The sequence below is a fragment of the Dromiciops gliroides genome, chromosome X (genome assembly GCF_019393635.1).
Source record: "Dromiciops gliroides isolate mDroGli1 chromosome X, mDroGli1.pri, whole genome shotgun sequence".
Classification (NCBI taxonomy): Eukaryota; Metazoa; Chordata; class Mammalia; order Microbiotheria; family Microbiotheriidae; genus Dromiciops; species Dromiciops gliroides.
Window position 1 is genome coordinate 39,006,766 of NC_057867.1, and position 18,736 is coordinate 39,025,501.

Sequence of the window (18,736 nt, forward strand, 5' to 3'; positions counted from 1 at the left end):
ATGAAGGGGTGTGAATCTATGGCTTCTAGGGAATCTATTGAGGTCTAAATTGATGACAATATTTGTGCATTTAGAAGAGGGAAAGGCCACCTCTCATTTGGTGGAAGTCAGGTTATAGGTTTCTGATGAGGAGAGACAGAGAGAAAGAGAGAGAGAGAGAGAGAGAGAGAGAGAGAGAGAGAGAGAGAGAGAGAGAGAGAGAGAGAGAGAGAGAAAAGAAGAAGAAGAAGAAGAAGAAGAAGAAGAAGAAGAAGAAGAAGAAGAAGAAGAAGAAGAAGAAAAGAAGAAGAAGAAGAAAGAAGAAGAAAGAAGGAAGAAGGCAGGGATTAGAGTGGCTGGAGAAAAAATTTAGATCAAAAGAGAAATATCAGCAAGGGCTTCCAGAGCAAGTTGGAGTGGTTGCTTGCTAGAGATATACACACATGCACATACAGATGGGAGGGACAGGGAGAGAATAGGATACTGTAATGGAAAAGGCCATTAGGTTCTGCAGCACATAGGATCTCAATTCGGATTCAAGAAGCACAATAATAACACATTCACTTTAGCAACTTAAGAAATAATTTATTATATAAAAAAGGAAAGAGGCAATTATATTTAGAGCATATAAACCACAGGCAGATAGCACTAACTAATAAACCAACAACAATTAAAGAAACAGAAAGTAAAGACAGCATCACCGAACTGGGAAAGCAACAGCCCCTGATCTCAAAACTGAGGAATCCTGGGTACAACTTATCAGGTTCCCATTCTGGAAGGTCCCAGGCACAGAGTCCTGTCCATGGGTGAAATTCCCAAGAAACAGAAAATAAAGTCATCACCAAGTCAGGGGAGCACTGACATCTGGATTTCTAGCTGAGGAATCCTGCTTCACAGCTTTCAGAGTCCTGACTGGGACAGGTCCCAGACAGAGGGTCCTCTCCATGGGTGAGATTCCAAAAATTTACCTTCTCAAGGGGGAAGTTATAGGTCTCAGAACAAAGAAGGCAAATCGCTATGTCCTACACAAGCTCATCAAACGTGACAGGAACTAGAGGGCCTGATCAGGGCCTTATCTCCTTGTCTTTTTGGGGGCATAACTTCCAGGAACTCAACTGAGAGGCATGAGTTTCTAGTATCTTGTCAACACTTGATGAGATCCAGGTCTGGCCATTGTGGTTGACTCCCCTCTCCTTCACATTTCAATTCATATGCATTGAGAAAGCTTGTACAGACTCTCTTAATATTCATGGGTCTTTTAGGAGATTTTAGATGGAAATATGGAGGAACCCTTCACAACACCTTATTTATTCAGAGACACAAAACCAGAGAGAGAACAATCCAAAAACCACCTCTTAATAATTGGTCTGGGAGTGAGAGCGGAGGCCAAGGTAGTGGGAAGTTCATGCAAATGATGGGGAATTAAAGGTGAAACACACACACACACACACACACACACACACACACAGATGGAGGGAGTGAGGGAAGGAAAAGCACTAGTTTGAGCAGTGTTGTGAGGAAGGAGACCATTGTGTAAGGTTTTGAGTATGGGGGACCACCAATGAGTGATATACAAAGGTAAGGGACACTTGAGCATAGTGAGTAAAGATATCAAGGTGTTATAAAGACAGGGGGGAGAAGGGAGGAGAGGAAGACAGAGAAAAAGCAGATGTAGGGTTGATGAGGCAACTGAACATCATAGTGGAATGAGCACTGTTTTTAGCTTCAGACCTACTTGGGGTTGAATCCTTTCTCAGTAATTGAGGTGTGTTTAGCTGGGTAATTAATTTAATCTGTTTTAGCCGCAGCTTTTTCTTCTATCAAATGGTGTTGTGAACCACCTTTCCTGTAATGCCATTGCAGGTCTATGGCCCTGTGAAGGAACAAGATAAAAGAGAATTCTTGGGACAGGGGAAATGTGAGAGAGAAAGACAGAAATGTAAGATATCATCGAACAGGGGAGAGATAAACACTGGAAAGAGGACCAAGGAAGCATCCTAGGGTAGAAAGAGCAAGCTATGTTTCCTAGCATAGGATGTATAAGCTAGATGATCTGTTTTGAAATCCTTTATCACAAATTTGCTAGTTTTATAAGACTGAGCAAGTCACTTAAACTGTCTAAGCTTTAGCTTCTGGGGTTCAAAAAAGTATACTGAACTCAGCAGCCCCTTAGGTTCGATAGAGCTCTAAATCAATGATAAAGTTGGTGTGAAAGAGTGACAAACATTGAGAGAGACAAGAGGACAATATGATAGAGAGAAAATGGAGACAAGTGAGGAAAAGAATAAGATCGGCAGAGAGAGACAAAGTCAGAGAAAGACAGAGACAGAGAGAAAAAGAATCCCTGACAATGGTTAGACCAATGAGGGAAGAGATCTCTGGGCAGAATGATGATACATAGAATTTGGAGACCATAAATGAAGGAGAAATAAAAATTGAAGGGCACTACTGATGATAATGGTGGGAAGTAGCTAGGTAATGCAATGGTTGTGCCTAGAATCAGGAAGACATCACTCCAATTTATGTCAATATCAATACAGTCCAGGCATTTTTAGCCCAGTGATCTTGGAAAAGTTATTCAAAATCTCTCTGCTATGGTCCTTCACATGTAAAAGGGTAAAAATGATAGCACCTATTGAGAAGCGTTATTCTCAAGATCAAAAGAAATAACATCTATATTTTGTGTATCAAAGTCCCTGACATATCATAGGCACTTAATAAATGCCTGTGTTTTTCCTTCCTTCTTTAAATGAACTGGTGGGAATCAATGGCCAGTAACCCATGCTCCAGGACCTAAATTTTCAGTAATATTTATACTCTTTAGCAAAAGTAAAGACCAGTTCTCATTTGGTTGGAGCTAAAGTTAGGGAATAGGTTTCTGAGTTGGCATGAAAGATAGGAAAGGATTATAGTGAATAGAGAAAAATCATAGAATGTGAAGGAAATGTCAGCAGGGGGTTTTAGAGCAAGTTGGAATAGTGGGTAAAGAGAGACACACAGAGAAGAGACAGAGATACAAAGACAATGAGAGGATAACCTGAAAAAGTTCACCTAGTGATTAAGGTAGTAAGAGTAGAAGCCAGTTGGGAGACTGAAAGTGAGAGAGCACTGGGGCAGCTAGGTGGCGCTGCAGTGGATAAAGCACTGACCCTGGATTCAGGAGGATGTGGGTTCAGATCCGGCTTCAGACACTTGACACTTACTAGCTGTGTGACCCTGGGCAAGTCACTTAACCCACATTGCCCTGCAAAAACCCCCAAAGTCAACTAACAAACAAACAAAAAGAAAGGTATCAGAGGAATGTTAAATGTTGCTTGCTTAATGAAAGTGAGAGACCAAAAGACAGAGGAGAAACATCTTCAGGTGAATGAGGTACTGGAATGTCTTGTGGAAAAGGCAGCATTTCAAAGACAAATTGACCTGAAGTAGAATCTTGTTTCAGTATTTGAGAAGGATCCTAACCCTGGGCAAGCTAGCTCATTTATCTCAGCCATGATTTTTGCTTTTGTTGTAGGATGCTGTGGGCCTGTAAGGTCATGGCAGATCTCTGGTTCTACAAATTACAGGGAGAAAAGAGATCTCTTGGGAAAGAGGAGAGACAAGAAGGACAAAAAGAAGATCTAGGCAATTGGATAGGGGAGAATCATAGGCAGATTCATCATAACTTGGGTGCTGGGGTAGAGAGAGTAAGCTTGGTTTTTGTGCTATAGGAATTGCTACAATGATTATCTGATTTTTATGCCTTCCTCACAAATTCATTAGTTATTCTATGCTGGGTAAGTCATTTAAATTGTCCATTCCTCATTTCTGGTTCTCTAAAAAAGATGATGTGGGCCTCAGTTGCCCCTGAGATGAATCTACCTCTAAATATAATACTGGAGTGAAAGACAAAGAATGAAAGATTTGCAAGGGGCTATTAAGGTGATGACAGTGAGAGAAAGACAGACAGACATAGTCAACAGACCTAGAGATACAGATAGACAGAGACAGAGAAATAGATAAAGTGGGGGAGAGCTTTAGAGATAGAGAGATCCAGAGGGAGAAAGAGAGACACTGTTTTTTGTGAGACAAAGACTCTGGGAAATGTTTAGGGTAATTTTTTAAAAATCATAAAAGGATTTTATCATTTTCCAGTTACATGTAAAGATAGTTTTCAACATTTGTTTTTATGATTTCTAGTTCCAAATTTTCTCCCTCCCTCCCTTCCCTCCCCCTCCCCAAGACAGAAAATAATCTGATATAGGTTATATATGTACAATCATATAAAACATATTTCTGCATTACTCATGTTGTGAAAGAAGATTCAGAACAAAAGGGAAAAACCTTAAAAAAGAAAAAAATTACAAAAAAGTAGAAACAGTATGGTTCTATCTGCATACAGATTCTACAGTTCTTTTTTCTGTATGTGGAAAGCATTTTCTATCATGAATCTTTTGGTATTGCCTTAGATCATTGTATTGCTGAGAAGAGATAAGTCTATCACAGTTGATCATCACACACTGTTGGTGTTACTGTGTACAATGTTCTCCTGGTTCTGCTCACTTCACTCAGCATCAATCCACTTAAGTCTTTCCAGGTTTTACTGAAATCTGCCTGCTCATAATTTCTTATGGCACAATAGTATTCCATTACATTAATATACCACAACTTGTTCAGCTATCCCCCAATTGATGAACATTCCATGGATTTACAATTTTTTGCCACCAAGAAGAGAGCTGCTATAAATATTTTTGTAACTGTGGGTCCTTTTTTATGATCTCTTTGGGATACAGACCTAATAGTGGTATTACTGGGTCAAAGGGTATGCATATTTTCATAGTCCTTTGGCCATAGTTCCAAATTGCTCTCCAAAATGGTTGGATCAGTTCACAACTCCACCAACAATGCATTAGTGTTCCAATTTTTCCACAGCTTCTCCAACATTTATTATCTTCCCTTTTTGTCATATTATCCAATTTGATAGGTACCTCAGAGTTGTTTTAATTTGCATTTCTCTAATCACTAGTGATTTAGAGCATTTTTTCATATGGCAACCAATAGCTTTGATTTCTTCATCTGAAAACTGTCTGTTCATATCCTTTGACCATTTCTCTGTAGAGAACTCAGAGGGCCAGAGGCCTTTTCTGAAGTTCCCCTCCCTGGTGTTATGCCCAAACCCTTAAGTTTGAGGAGGAATGGTTAAAAGTGTTCCAGACAATAGTCAAAACCTTTAGGCATGTCAAGGATTGGTCAAAATGTTCTGAGAATCAAGGACAGGGAGTAAGAAAGAGGACATAACAAAATGCTAAGAGGAACAGTTTTCATGGCCGTAAGGTTAAACAAGAAGCCAGGTGGCCTCAATATCTAGCAACTGTTCCTGGGAATATGCTGTAACTGTCAATTATAACTTGATGGATGGTTTTGTTATTCAAAAAATGTTCTCATGAACTCATGCTTTGTTTTACTATAAGAGAATTGCTAAGCTGGAAAATAGAGTTGAGTAGAGCTTGCTGCATTTTAGAAAAAAACCGCCTCCTGTCGTTCATCTCGCCTTCTGCCCCCTTTCGTGTTCCCCAGATCTGAAGTCCTGGTCACTTCATTTCTCAATTGGGGAATGACTTGCATTTTTATCAATTTGATTTAGTTCCGTATATATTTAGAAATAAGGCCTTTATCAGAAACACTTGCTGGAAAAATTGTTTCCCAGCTTTCTGCTTCTGTTTAGGAGAATTATTGAAGAGACTGTTGCATGGATATGTGACACATAAATTGCATAGACCAAAAAATGAGAGTGATGAAGAAGGAAGGGACACTTGAAAATGAGAAGCATTTAGGACATGTAATGGAGAGAGGCTTGGGACTTGAATTAGGAAGGCATTGCTTCAAATAAGTTAACAGCAATAAGCCTAAACCACCAATTGGGCAGCTGGGAGGTACAGTGGAAGAAGCACTGGACCTGGAGTCAGGAAGATCTGAGCTTGAATTCAGCCTCAGACATTGGCTGTGTGACCTCAGGTAAATCACTTAACCTTTATTTGCCTCTGTCCCTCATCTATAAAATGGGGACACACATTGGAGAAGGAAATGGTAAACTCCAGTGTCTTTGCCAAGATAACCTCATGGACAAGTCCATGACGTCATGAAGAGTCAGATATGACCAAATGACTGAACAATGACAACAACCCATTAGTCCTGTGACCCTGACCAAGTCTTTTAACCTTTGCCTCAGTTGCATCAAAAGTAAAAGGGGAGGGGCAGCTAGGTGGCGCAGTGGATAGAGCACCAGCCCTGGATTCAGGAGGACCTGAGTTCAAATGCGGCCTCAGACACTTAACACTTACTAGCTTTGTGACCTTGGGTAAGTCACTTAACCCCAATTGCTTCACCAAAAAAAAAAAAAAGTAAAAGGGGAGGGGGAAGCTAGGTCGTGCAGTAGATAAAGCACCAGCCCTGGATTCAGGAGGACCTGAGTTCAAATCCAGCCTCAGACACTTGACAGTTACAACTGTGTGACCTTAGGCAGGTCATTTAACCCTCATTGCCCTGCCCAATAAAAAAAGGAAAGAAAAAAAAGTAAAAGGGGAACAATCACATCACCTATGGCCAAGCATTATTCTACCAAAGGAGATAATATATTTTTATATATGTAGAACAGTCCTGACACATAATAGGCATTTAATAAATTTTTAATTTCCTCTTCTCCTCCCTAATCAAGCGTTCTGAATCTATGGCCTCTCCAGACCCTAAGAGGTCTAAATGTAATATAATATACAGGCAATGAAGAAAAGATAAAGAGTATTTCTCATTTGGTGGGAGCAACAGTCTAATAATAGATTTCTAAGTAAAGAAGAGTGACCGATGCAAAGGATTACAATGACAAAGATAATAGACAAAGGATAGAAGGGATACAGGGGATTCCTCATGTAAGTTGGAAGGGTTTGGAGAGAGAGACAGACAGAAGCAGAAGCAGAAGCAGAAGCAGAGAGAGAACGTGAAACACAGAGGCAGAAAAGAAAAGAAACCCCCAAAGACCCTTTTTGGGCAATTGACCAGAAACACACACACACACACACACACACACAGAAAGAGACAGAGAGAGACAGTGAGAGAGACAGAGAGGCAGGGACAGAGATAGAGAGACAGAGACAGAGGGAGAAAAGAGAGAGAGAGCACATAGACAGAGACAGAGACAGGCAGTCAGAGAGACAGAGGCAAGGACAGAGATAGAGAGACAGAGACAGAGAGAGACAGTCAGAGAGACAGAGAGAGAGAAAAGAGAGAAAGCACACAGAGACAGAAAAGAAAATAAACCCTAAAAGACCCTTTTTTGGCAATTGACCAGAAAGAGACACACACACACACACACACACACACACACACAGAGAGAGAGAGAGAGAGACAGAGAGAGAGACAGAGAGAGAGACAGAGAGACAGAGAGAGACAGAGAGAGACAGTGAGAGAGACAGAGAGGCAGGGACAGAGATAGAGAGACAGAGACAGAGAGAAAGGAGAGAGAGCACACAGAGACAGAGACAGAGACGGGCAGTCAGAGAGACAGAGAGAGAGAGAGAAAAGAGAGAAAGCACACAGAGACAGAAAAGAAAATAAACCCTAAAAGACCCTTTTTTGGTAATTGACCAGAAAGACACACACACAGAGAAAGAGACAGTGAGAGAGACAGAGAGGCAGGGACAGAGATAGAGAGACAGAGACAGAGAGAGACAGGTCAGAGAGACAGAGAGAAAAGAGAGAGAGCACACAGAGACAGAAAAGAAAATAAACTCCAAAAGACCCTTTTTTGGCCATTAACCAGAAACACACACACACACACACACACACACACACACACACACACACACACACAGAGACAGAGAAACGAGAGAGAGCACACAGAGACTGAGAGAGACAGAGAGGATCACTTCTGATGTAGAGAGTGGAGGAGTGAGCTAAATTTCATTGTGGAAAAAGCACTGTAATTAGAATCCAAACTACTTGAGGCTGAATCCCTTCTCGTTAATCCAGGTGTGTTAACCTGAGCAAGTCAATGAATCTAGCTCAGTCAAAACTTTCTCTTGCATCTAATAATTTGTACACCTTGTTTCCTGTAATGTCACTGTAGGTCTGTGGTTGTCTGAAAGACAGAGGGAAAGGAGAGCCCTTGGGAAACAGGAGAGATGAGAGAGAATAACATTGAGATAATATGGTCCATTGAAAAGTTGAGAGATGTAGATAGAAAATATATCTGGGAAAAGTATGTGAGAGGGAAGGTAGGTTTTGTAACAGGTTTTGGAATCAGCATGATCTATTTTTTTTTTTTTTAGGCAATGGGGGTTAAGTGACTCGCCCATGGTCACACAGCTAGTAAGTGTCAAGTGTCTGAGGCCGGATTTGAACTCAGGTACTCCTGAATCCTGGGCCGGTGCTTTAACCACTGCGCCATCTAGCTGCCCCAGCATGATCTATTTTTAAATTCTCCATCACCAACTTACTAGTCATATAATGCTAGTCAAGGCTCTCTTTAAGTCCTTGTTTCCTGCTTTCTACAAATTTGAGATTGGACTCAGTGCACCCTATAGTTCCAAACAGTTCTAAATCTGTGATAAAATTCATGTCTAAGAAAGAAAAAAAAATCGAGAGAGATGCAGAGCATCAATAATGTGAAGGGAGAGAGAGAGAGTTTGAGACAGAAAAATCCTGTGTAATGGTTAGCTCAATGAAGGAAGATATCATTGTATAGCACCATGACACATCAAGATTGGAGACTACAAATAAGAGACAGGAATAAAGTAAAGGGATGTCATATGATAATGGTGGGATGCACCCAGGTGGTTTACTTTGGTTTGTTTGTGGTTCTTATTTAATATTATATAGGTGCCTGCATGGTCTATCAGAGTTGAGTGGGGCTAAAAGTATATGCTGGACCAGTCTCTCATATACAGAATACACCAAGCTTCAAATAACAGTTGCACCAATTTTTTTTTCCATAAAGTTTTCAAGATACACTGTAGCTAAAACAGAATATCCTGCACCTATTCCTCTTCCTCTTTTTCCTCCTCTTCTTCCTCTTCCTCTTTTTCTTCTTCTTCCTGTTTCTCTTCCTCCTCTCTCTCACACACACTTGTGAACACAACTCTAGAACTGAAGAAAAAAATCTACCGATAATGTGGGCCTCATACCTGTCTACCCAAGAAGGGATATTCTCTGCCACACTGGGTCAGTCTAGGCCAAGTGAAGCCTGGCACAATAGTGGAAAGAGATGAGGTCTGTAGGATTAAGTGGCTTGGTCAAATGAGGATAAAACCATCTCAGCTGTGACAAAAGTTTGGCTGAGGTGGCATGGGGTTGGTTGCCACACATGTATGGCTGCTGCACCCATCCTGGGTTGAGAATCAGAACACCACTCCAAATTGTGTCAATATGAATAAGGCTTAAGCCTCTCATTTCTGTCACTCTACACAAGTCATATAATCTCCATCTGCTTCAGTTTCCACAAATGAAAAAGGGAAAAATCGTAGTATGTTCTGTCAAGTGTTGTTTTGAGGATGAAAAGAGATAAAATGTGTCATTTTTGTAGAACAGTCATTGACACTTAATAAATGCTTATTTTCTTCCTTCACTCCTTAAATGAAGGGGTAGGAAACAATGGAATCTTTAGATCCTTTGAGGGATAAATCTAAGAAAACATTTATTCCACTGAGAAAGGTAAAGACCAGTCCTTATTTGGTGATAGGTAGAGCAAAGTAGGAAATAAACTTCCGAGGAGGGAAGGGGAGACAGAAGAAAGGGATTATGGTGGAAAGAGAAAAACAATAGTGGCAAAACATCAAGAGGGAATTCCAAAGGAATATGGAATAAATGGGAGAGAAACATGCAAAGAAGAAGATACAGAGAGAAAGGGAGACAGAAACAGAGACAGAAGGAAAAGAAAAATACACCTCTTGGTAATTGTCCAAGGAGAGAGAGAAGAGGACAAGGTAATTGTTGGTGAGTGATGATGGGGGAAAAGAAGAAGGGGAGAGGGGGAGAGGGGGAGAGGGGGAGGAAGATATATATTGGGGAGGCAGCTGAAGGCCATCATGGAAAGGGCTTGGTTTGTAGAGTAAGAAGTACTTAAGGAGCTCTTTTGGTTCCTGACCTCACCATGGTGGGTAGGATGACGGGGTCTCTTGGAAATAGATTTTTACCTTTCTCTCTGATCCTAATGTTCTGTAATAAATACTTAAACACTTAAAAAAAGAAGTACTTAAGGAGGGAAGGGGGCAGAAGAAAGGGATTATGGTGAATGGAGAAAAGCAATAGAGTGGAAGGAGAAAATCAAGAGGGAATTCCAAAGGAATATGGAATAAATGGGAGAGAAACATGCAAAGAAGAAGATACAGAGAGAAAGGGAGACAGAAACAGAGACAGAAAGAAAAGAAAAATAGACCTCTTGGTAACTGGTCAAGGAGGGAGAGCAGAGGACAAAGTAATTGGTGGTGAGTGATAATGATGGGGGAAAAGGAGAGGGTGGGAGAGAGGGGAAGGGAGGGTGAAGGAGAGAAAGAGGGGAGATGGAGGGAGAGGGAGGGAGAGGGAGGGAGAGGGAGGGAGAGGGAGGGAGGGAGAGGGGGAGAGAGAGAGAGACAGATTGAGATTGATATTGATTGATTGATTGATTGGGGAGGCAGCTGAAGGCCATCATGGAAAGGGCTTGGTTCATAGAGTAAGAACTACTTGAGGTTGAATCCCTTTTCAGTAATAGAGAAGTGTGTTCACCCGGGCAAATCAGTTATTCTGTCTCAGCCACACCTTTCCCCTCCATCCAGGGATACTGTGGACCTGATTTCCCATCCTGCTATTGCAGATCTATGGTCCTATGAATGACAGAGAGAAAAGAGAGCACTTGGTATGGGAAGAGATGAGAGAGAAAGATATGGAGGGAACATATACCATTGAAAAGGGGAGAGAGAAGAGAACAGAAGAAGGGTCTTGGGCTGGAGAGAGGAAGTCAGGTTTTCTGAAATACGATGTGAAATCTGGATCATACATTTTTGAATCTGCCATCACATATTTAGTAGTTGTATAATACTAAGCAAGTCCCTTACCCTGTGTCAGCTTTATCTTCTAGCTAAAATGGTGAAGTTGAACTCAGTGGTCCCTAAGATTCTATCCATCTCTAAGTTTATGAGAAAACTGGCATGAAAAAGTGAAAAGCTTGAGAGAAAAAGGAAACAAGGAAAAGAAAGAGGGAGTGAGGGAGAAAGGAGGAGATAGAGGGGGTAAGAGAGAGAGAGAGACAGAGACAGACAGACAGACACACACACACACACACACACACACACACTAAGCACCAGAAAAAGGACAACTTCAGATGGTGGTGAAGGATGCTTGATTTCATAGTGGAAAGAGCACTGCTTTTATGATGAGAAGTGCTTCAGGCAGAATCCTTTCTCAGTAATGGAGGTCTGTTAGCCCAGGCAAGTTGGTTCATGTGTTTCAGTCCTAGTTTTTCTTTTTGTCCTATGAGGTTGTGGGCATTGTTTCTCTTAGTGCCACTGCAAAACTCTGGTCTTCTAAATGAGAGAGGGAAAAGAACACCTGAGAGAAAGAAGAAAGCTGAGAAACACACATAGAGGGAATATGAGCTACTGAAGAGAGGAGAGACTCTTAGAGAGAAAGGACAACTTGGGAAGGTACTGAGATGGAGATGTCAGGCTAGGTATCCTACCATATGAATTGGCATAACGATGATATGGTTTCCAGTCCTCTCTCACAAATTTATGAGCTATATCCCAACGGGGAATTCACTTAAATTGCCCATTCCATTTTTGGGGACAGAAAGATTCTGGGCAATGTTTAGGGAAATGACTGAATTGATGATTGTGCAGGAAAATGATGCACAAATTACAGAGAATCCAAAGTGGGGGAGAGAGAGATGTAGAGAAGAAGGGACTCCTGAAAATGGGAGGCACCTAGGAGTTGTACTGGAGAGGGGCTTGGACCTAAGTTGTTAAAGACATATTTTCCAATCATGCCCATATCAATAAGCCTAAAGCACCTATTAATCCTGAGACCCTGCTCTGATCTTTTAACTTCAATCTGCCTGAGTTTCATTGAGTGCAGTTGCAGAAGGTCTTAGTACATTTTGCCAAGTTTTATTCTGTTGGAGAGATGAGAGAATATTTAGAATATTTGTAGCATAGTTCCTGACACAAAAGAGGAACTTCCTAAACCTTGAATTTCCTCCTTTCCTCCTGATATGAAGGGGTCTGAATCAATGGCTTCTGGAATCCCTAAGAAGATGAAATCTATAATCCTATTCATGCTTTGGAGAAAAGGTAATGACTACTTCTCTCTCTTTTTTTTTTTATTTGGCTCATTCCCCTCTTTATTGGAACATCTGAGAGGAATAAAGCACACAGACAACTTACCACAAGGTAAAGAACTATAACAAATCTTTTTAGTCACAAGAGATTTCACTCCATCAATTTAACCAAATGCCTTCAAAACAACTGAATTAGTCTGATAGACACCTACCAAAGAGGGGGACTAAGGATTTAGAAATTTTAAAGTGTCCTTTCATAACATCTCCTCTTAAATAATGTTTCTTTAAATAGATCCTGCTATAAGAGTAAGGACACTGAAATGTGGAGGGTCATAGTACAGATTCTTGGGAGTTGTAGTGAAATTAATCTGTATCATACGGACACACCAAGAAGCTGTCCAGTTAGTGTTGAGTCATTGAGCCATCTGAGCCTCCATGGCCTTTGCTGTTCACTCTGGGGCTGTCTGACTGATCTTCTTCAAAAGGTTATTCAATTGGAAACAAAGTGATCAAATCTGTTTGTTCCATGTTGGCAAAGCCTTGTGGGTTTCAAAATGAACTATTCCATCAATCTGATCAATAGACCCATTCATATGGCTGCCTGTAATCATCTGAGATGCTATCTTTTCTGCCTTAGCTGCAGGGGTCTCTAGTAGAGCTCCAAGCTCTTCAAATGTAATGTTGTTTTATAAGTTGCTTGCAGACAACAAATTGTGTTCAATGACATTTCTGTCCAAGATGCTGGAACCATCAGCTGTAGTTGCTTTTTGGTAAGGCATCAACATAGCAGCAAATTCTTGAAGTTTATTTCCTTTGACAATCCTATCGAGATACATTTTCTCTAGGATTCCATAGGCTTCGAGCTGCTGACACATTTCATCTTTAAAAATAGTGGCTAGCTGCTCTTTTGTGGTGGCAAGGAATTGGAAATTGAGGGGATGCCTATCAATTGGGAAATGGCTGAACAAGTTGTGGTATATGAATGTAATGGAATAATATTTTGCTGTAAGAAATGATGAGCAGGCAGATTTCAGAGAAAACTGGAAGGACTTACATGAACTGATGCTGAGGGAGATGAGCAGAACCAGAACATTGTACACAGTATCAACAACATTGTGCATTGAGCAACTGTGATAGACTTGATTCTTCTGAGCAATACAATGGTTCAAGATAGTTCCAAAGGATTCATGATGGAAAATGCTCTCCAAATCCAGAAAAAAAGAACTGTGGAATCTAGATTCAGATTGAACCATACTATTTCTGCTTTTTTGTTTTTGTTTTTTGAGGTTTTCCCCTTTTGCTCTGATTCTTCTTTCACTGCATGACTAATGCAGAAATATGTTTAATGTGATTGTACATATATAACCTATATCAGATTGCTTGCCCTCTTGGGGAGGGAGGGGACGGAGGGAGAAAAATTTGAAACTAGAAATCTTATAAAAAACAAATGTTGAAAATGATCTCTACATGGAATTATAAAATAATAAAATATTTTTTTTATTTAAAAAAAAGAGTTCCTAGCATTTGAGAGCATTGTTGTCCTCCTGATGCTAAGATGGTACAGTGCAGAGAAGATTTTAAGGCCTCTAGTCTCTCACTTTCATGGACTATAATCTTATAGGAGAGCTCATTTTATCTTTGGGCAGCTTCAGTGAACTTTCTTCTATAATCAAGAAAACAAGCATGGCACACCTTGTAATGGATATGCCACTGTTCATTGGTTGATTCGTTCTGGAGCAACAAAGCTCAGTTGATATAAGCCTCTGCTTGGACAGGGTCATTGTCCTCCAGATAGAGTCTGGCAATTTTCAGATAGGTCTCCAATTCATAATCCACATTATATTGCTTTTGTCCTGTTGCCAAGGGAATTCCCACCAACACTTGTGCTGCATTTCTCCAGTCTTCTTTCTCATATATTGATGCAAGATGCTGCCTTATTGAAACAACCTGCTCCTCGGGGCAGCTAGGTGGTGTAGTGGATAGAGCACTGGCCCTGGAGTCAGGAGTACCTGAGTTCAAATCCGGCCTCAGACACTTGACACTTACTAGCTGTGTGACCCTGGGCAAGTCACTTAACCCCAATTGACTCACCAAAAAAAAAAGAGAGAGAATATCAGCCAATGAAGAGGGGGCCATCTTTTTTTTTTAAATCAAATCCCACCTGCTAGAAGACTTTTCCTTGCATCCTTCCTCCATTTGAGATTCCCTTTTATTTAAAGTATCTTGTATTACCTTGTTTACATTTTTTTAGTGAGGTGCCAATGAGAAAAGGAGAAGACTTTATTATTTGGTGAGAGTGAGGATTGGATAATAGATTTCTGAGCAGTGTTGAAAGACAGGAGATGGTGTTACAGAATGCATGGGATGGGGAGATAGTGAAGGAAAAGTGACAACAGGTGGTATAGGAAGAGTTAGAAGGTTAGGCAGGTAGAAAGATACACAGAGAGGCAAATAGTAACTTGAACTCTCCTCAGCCTCAGTTTCCTCCCCTGAGGAAAGTAGTTGTATTTCATGGCCTTTGAGATCCTTTCCAGCTAAAAATCTTTTTTGTGAGGCAATTGGGATTAAGTGACTTGCCAAGGGTCACACATCTAGTAAGTGTTAAGTGTCTGAGGCCAGATTTGAACTCGGGTCCTCCTGACTCCAGGGCCGTTGCTCTATCCACTGCACCACCTAGCTGCCCCCCAGCTATAAATCTTAATCCTGAATGATGAAAGAATGAGAAAAAGACTATTTATTATATATTTTTAGCAGAGAGACACAGAGAGAAATATAGTAAGAAGAACACTGATAGGGAGAGATCAAGTGAAGGCCCACTGCAGAAAGAGAGACTCAGAGAAGGGACCATTGGAAATGGGAAAGGGGATAGTGAAAAAGTAGATTCCTGGGTCCTAGAAGAGAAAAATCAAAATAAAAGACCATTCTGGTGATGAGAAATATGGGGAGAATGAGAAGATAACAGCTGAAGTAGAGAAAAAAGGGAAGGGACCACTGGGAATAGGGGAGAAGAGAGAGGGAAAGAACCATTCTGTATTCTTGTTTGTTTGTTTATTTTGTGGGGCAATGAGGGTTAAATGACTTGCCAAGGGTCACACAGATAGTAAGTGTCAAGTGTCTGAGACTGGATTTGAACTCAGGTCCTCCTGAATCCAGGTCCAGTCCTTTATCCACTGCACAACCTAGCTGCCCCCGGAAAGAACCATTCTGGATGGGGGTAGAGAGATATAGGGAAGAGACAAATGAGGAAAGATGGTGAGGGGGCTCAACAACATCAAGAGTCCATTCATTCTGGTAGGGGGAAACAAAGAGGGGAGGTGAGAGAGAGACAAAGTTCAAGGTCCACTGGGGAGGAAGCAGAGGGAAAAAATAAGGGAGGAGATCAGAGTATAAACCAAGGACTAGAAAAAAGTGACAAAGGTCAAAGACGTCTTGGTAATAGGGTTGGAGTTGGCAGAGACCACTGAGGTGATGGAGAGAGACACATGGAAGGGACCACTTGTTGAGGAAAAGAGGGAAAAATGAAGGACAAGGGCCCCTAGAAAGAGGGGAGAGTGTTGGAAGAGATCATTGAGGATGATAAAGGGAAGCGACCACTGGAAAGGGAGGAATAGGAAGATAACACTTTGGAGAGGGAAAGAAAGAGAGAAATAATGGAAATGGACCACTGTGGATTGAGGGGGAGGGAAAAAGGAAAGGGTCCACTGGGCAGGGAGGATAGGTAGAGAGAAGAGAGAAAGGAGAAAAAGAGAGAGAATGACAAGGCAACACTGAGGATAATAGGGAGAGATGAATAAAGTACCACTGGGAGGAAAGAAATGGAGAAACGAAGGGAAGGGAATATTGAGCATATGGGGAAAGGGAAGAAAACATGGCTTAGGTTAGTTGTGGGGGGAAACTCAATGGGAAATGAACACATTGTCATTGGAAAAAATAGGAGCAGAAGAGCAGGAAGGACATGAGGAAGAGGAGAGACACAACCAGACTTAGAGACATACACAAAGAACAAGAAAATACCACTGGGTAAGTTATGACCACATTGAAGGGGACTTAGAGGCAGCCGGAGGGAATCATAAAAAGGGAAGGGAAGAACTGGGATGAGAGGGAGAGGCAGCAAGGTGGCACAATGTACTAGATCATCATTCTCAGAGTCAGTTCCACCAGAGTTCACAATCTGGTCTGACAATTTCTAGGTTGAGCCAGCCAAGAAATCTCTCCCATGCCCCTGAATATGCTGGGGTTGGACGTGGCCTCCAAGGCTTTCTTCCCTCGAATGATCCTAAATATAAGGGAGAGAGTGGTAAGTGCCTATGGAATTGGTGAGTCAGGAAAGAAGAGCTAGTGGGAAAAGACCCTGGAGTGGGGAGAGAGAGAAGTTGAAGAGCCCGCTGGGTACGGGAGGGCATAAAGAAAGATGGATAACTCTCCTAGTTAAAGAACAGTAAATAAAAAACAAATGGCATGAGTTCAATTTCTTCCCCCTAAAACCACTGGCTCTTTGACCCTGAACAAGTCATTTTGCCCTGTCACAATTTCCTCATTTGTAACATAAGATCTTGGGCTTGGTGGTCTCTGAGACCCCTTCCAGTCCTCTCTTGACAAAGAGAGAAGGGAAAGACTCCTTAGTATTGGGGTAGAGGCAGAGAGACAGAGATTGAGGCAAAAGGCTTCTGAGTAGGGGAGAGAAATGCAAGGAAGGAACTACCATGGACAGCGGAAAGAGAGCATCAAAGATAGGAAACCAGTGAGGATATGAGGAGATAGTGTGGAGGTTAGTCCAGTAGAGAGATTCAGAGACAGAGAGACTGACCTACATAGAGAGAAGACTCCTTGGTAATGGGGGAGCTAGAGAGGGAAGAGATCATTGTGCTAGAGTGTGACAGGCAGAGGTCCAGGACCACAGAGAAGGGAGTAGAAGAAGCAGGGATCAAAGGGTCAGGGACACCTGGGATTGGGCTGGAAGGACATTAATGATGGAGAGAGAAATGTACTTAAGTACAGGTTCTGCCCCAGATGTTTTCAAAGTGAATTAGCCTCAGCAAGTCATTGAAGGTCTCTCAGCCTCTGTTTCCTTCTCAGCAAGATGTTGGGTAACTGGATTCCATGGCCCTTCCAGCTTTAAGATTCTAGGAATGATGGAAAGGGGGAAGGAGAGCCCTCAGTGGATTGAAATGAGAGGAGAAATGCATAGAGAGATGCATAGGGAGTGGACAGAAAAGGAGAGAAAGTTGGAGAGAGAGGGGAGAAAGAGAACACTTGGTAATGTTGATGAGATAGAGATGGAAAGTGCTACTGTGGAATTGTTGATGGAGGTTTTGAACAGCAAGGGGGAGATCCAAAAGGAAGAAGGTAGTGGAGAAGGGGACCAAAGGAAATGAGAATTTATTAAGTGGCTACTATGAGTCAGGCACTGTGCTAAGTGCTTTGCAAATATTATCTTATTTGATTTCCACACCAGCCATCTGTCCGGATGGTATCAGGCCCATCTGACATTTTGGGAAACTAAGGCACACAGATGTTGTGACTTGTCCAGGTTTACATAGCTAGTAAATGTCTGAGACTGAATTTGTGGTTTTTAAATTAAATTAAATTAAATTTATTGAGGCAATTGGGGTTAAGGGACTTGCCCAGGGTCACACAGCTAGTAAGTGTTAAGTGTCTGAGGCCGGATTTGGACTCAGGTACTCCTAACTCCAGGGCTGGTACTCTATTCACTGCACCACCTAGCTGCCCCCTGAGACTGAATTTGAACTTAGGTCTTACTGAGTCCAGTCCAGCACTCTGTCTACCAGACATGCAGTTTCCCCAGAGACTAGATGATTTGATTCCAAACCCTACCCCCTACACTATCTTTGCAAATTTGTGCAGATTGCTTTCTCTCTCTCCATTTAAGTTTCCTTTTCTCTAAAATGATGAGATTGTATTTAGGGGCCTCTGAGGCCTCATCCAAAACCATAACTATGATTTGGGGATTGAAGGAGCAAGAAGAAAAATACCACTGGCTATTGGGATAGAGCAGGAGAGAGAGTGAAATAGAGACAAGAGCCTTGTGGGGAGGTCGGAGAAACAGAGGGAGGGACAAGTGTGGAAAGAGGAGAGTGAATTTATATTTGAATTTAGATCAACTTGTGTTCAAATATTGACTCTGACATTTTCTCTGTGAGCCTGGTCAATCACTCAACCTCTCAGGCTCAGTTTCCTCCCCCTAAAAAGTGGATGTATTTCATAGCCACTAATCCCCTTTCAGCTGTAAATCTATGATCTTATGACTGATGGAGGGACACAGACAAAAAATACGATTGGTCAGGAAAAAGAATAAGAGACCACTGCAGAAAGAGGAGGAAAGAGTAAAGGAGGAGGTTACTAGGTCCTTGGGGGGAGAGAAAGAGAAAAGGCTGCCATGAGATATGGGAGAAAAGTGTGAAAAGAGCATTTGGGGGAGGAAGAGTAAGGGAGGAAATATCATTGGGGAAAAGG

At 41.6% G+C, this 18,736-nt stretch overlaps 1 pseudogene; it reads right to left on the minus strand.

Annotated features, from left to right (window-relative positions):
• Positions 1-12,752: 12,752 nt before the first annotated feature.
• The window catches only part of LOC122733931, a 41,524-nt pseudogene continuing 35,540 nt past the window's right edge, over positions 12,753-18,736 (minus strand).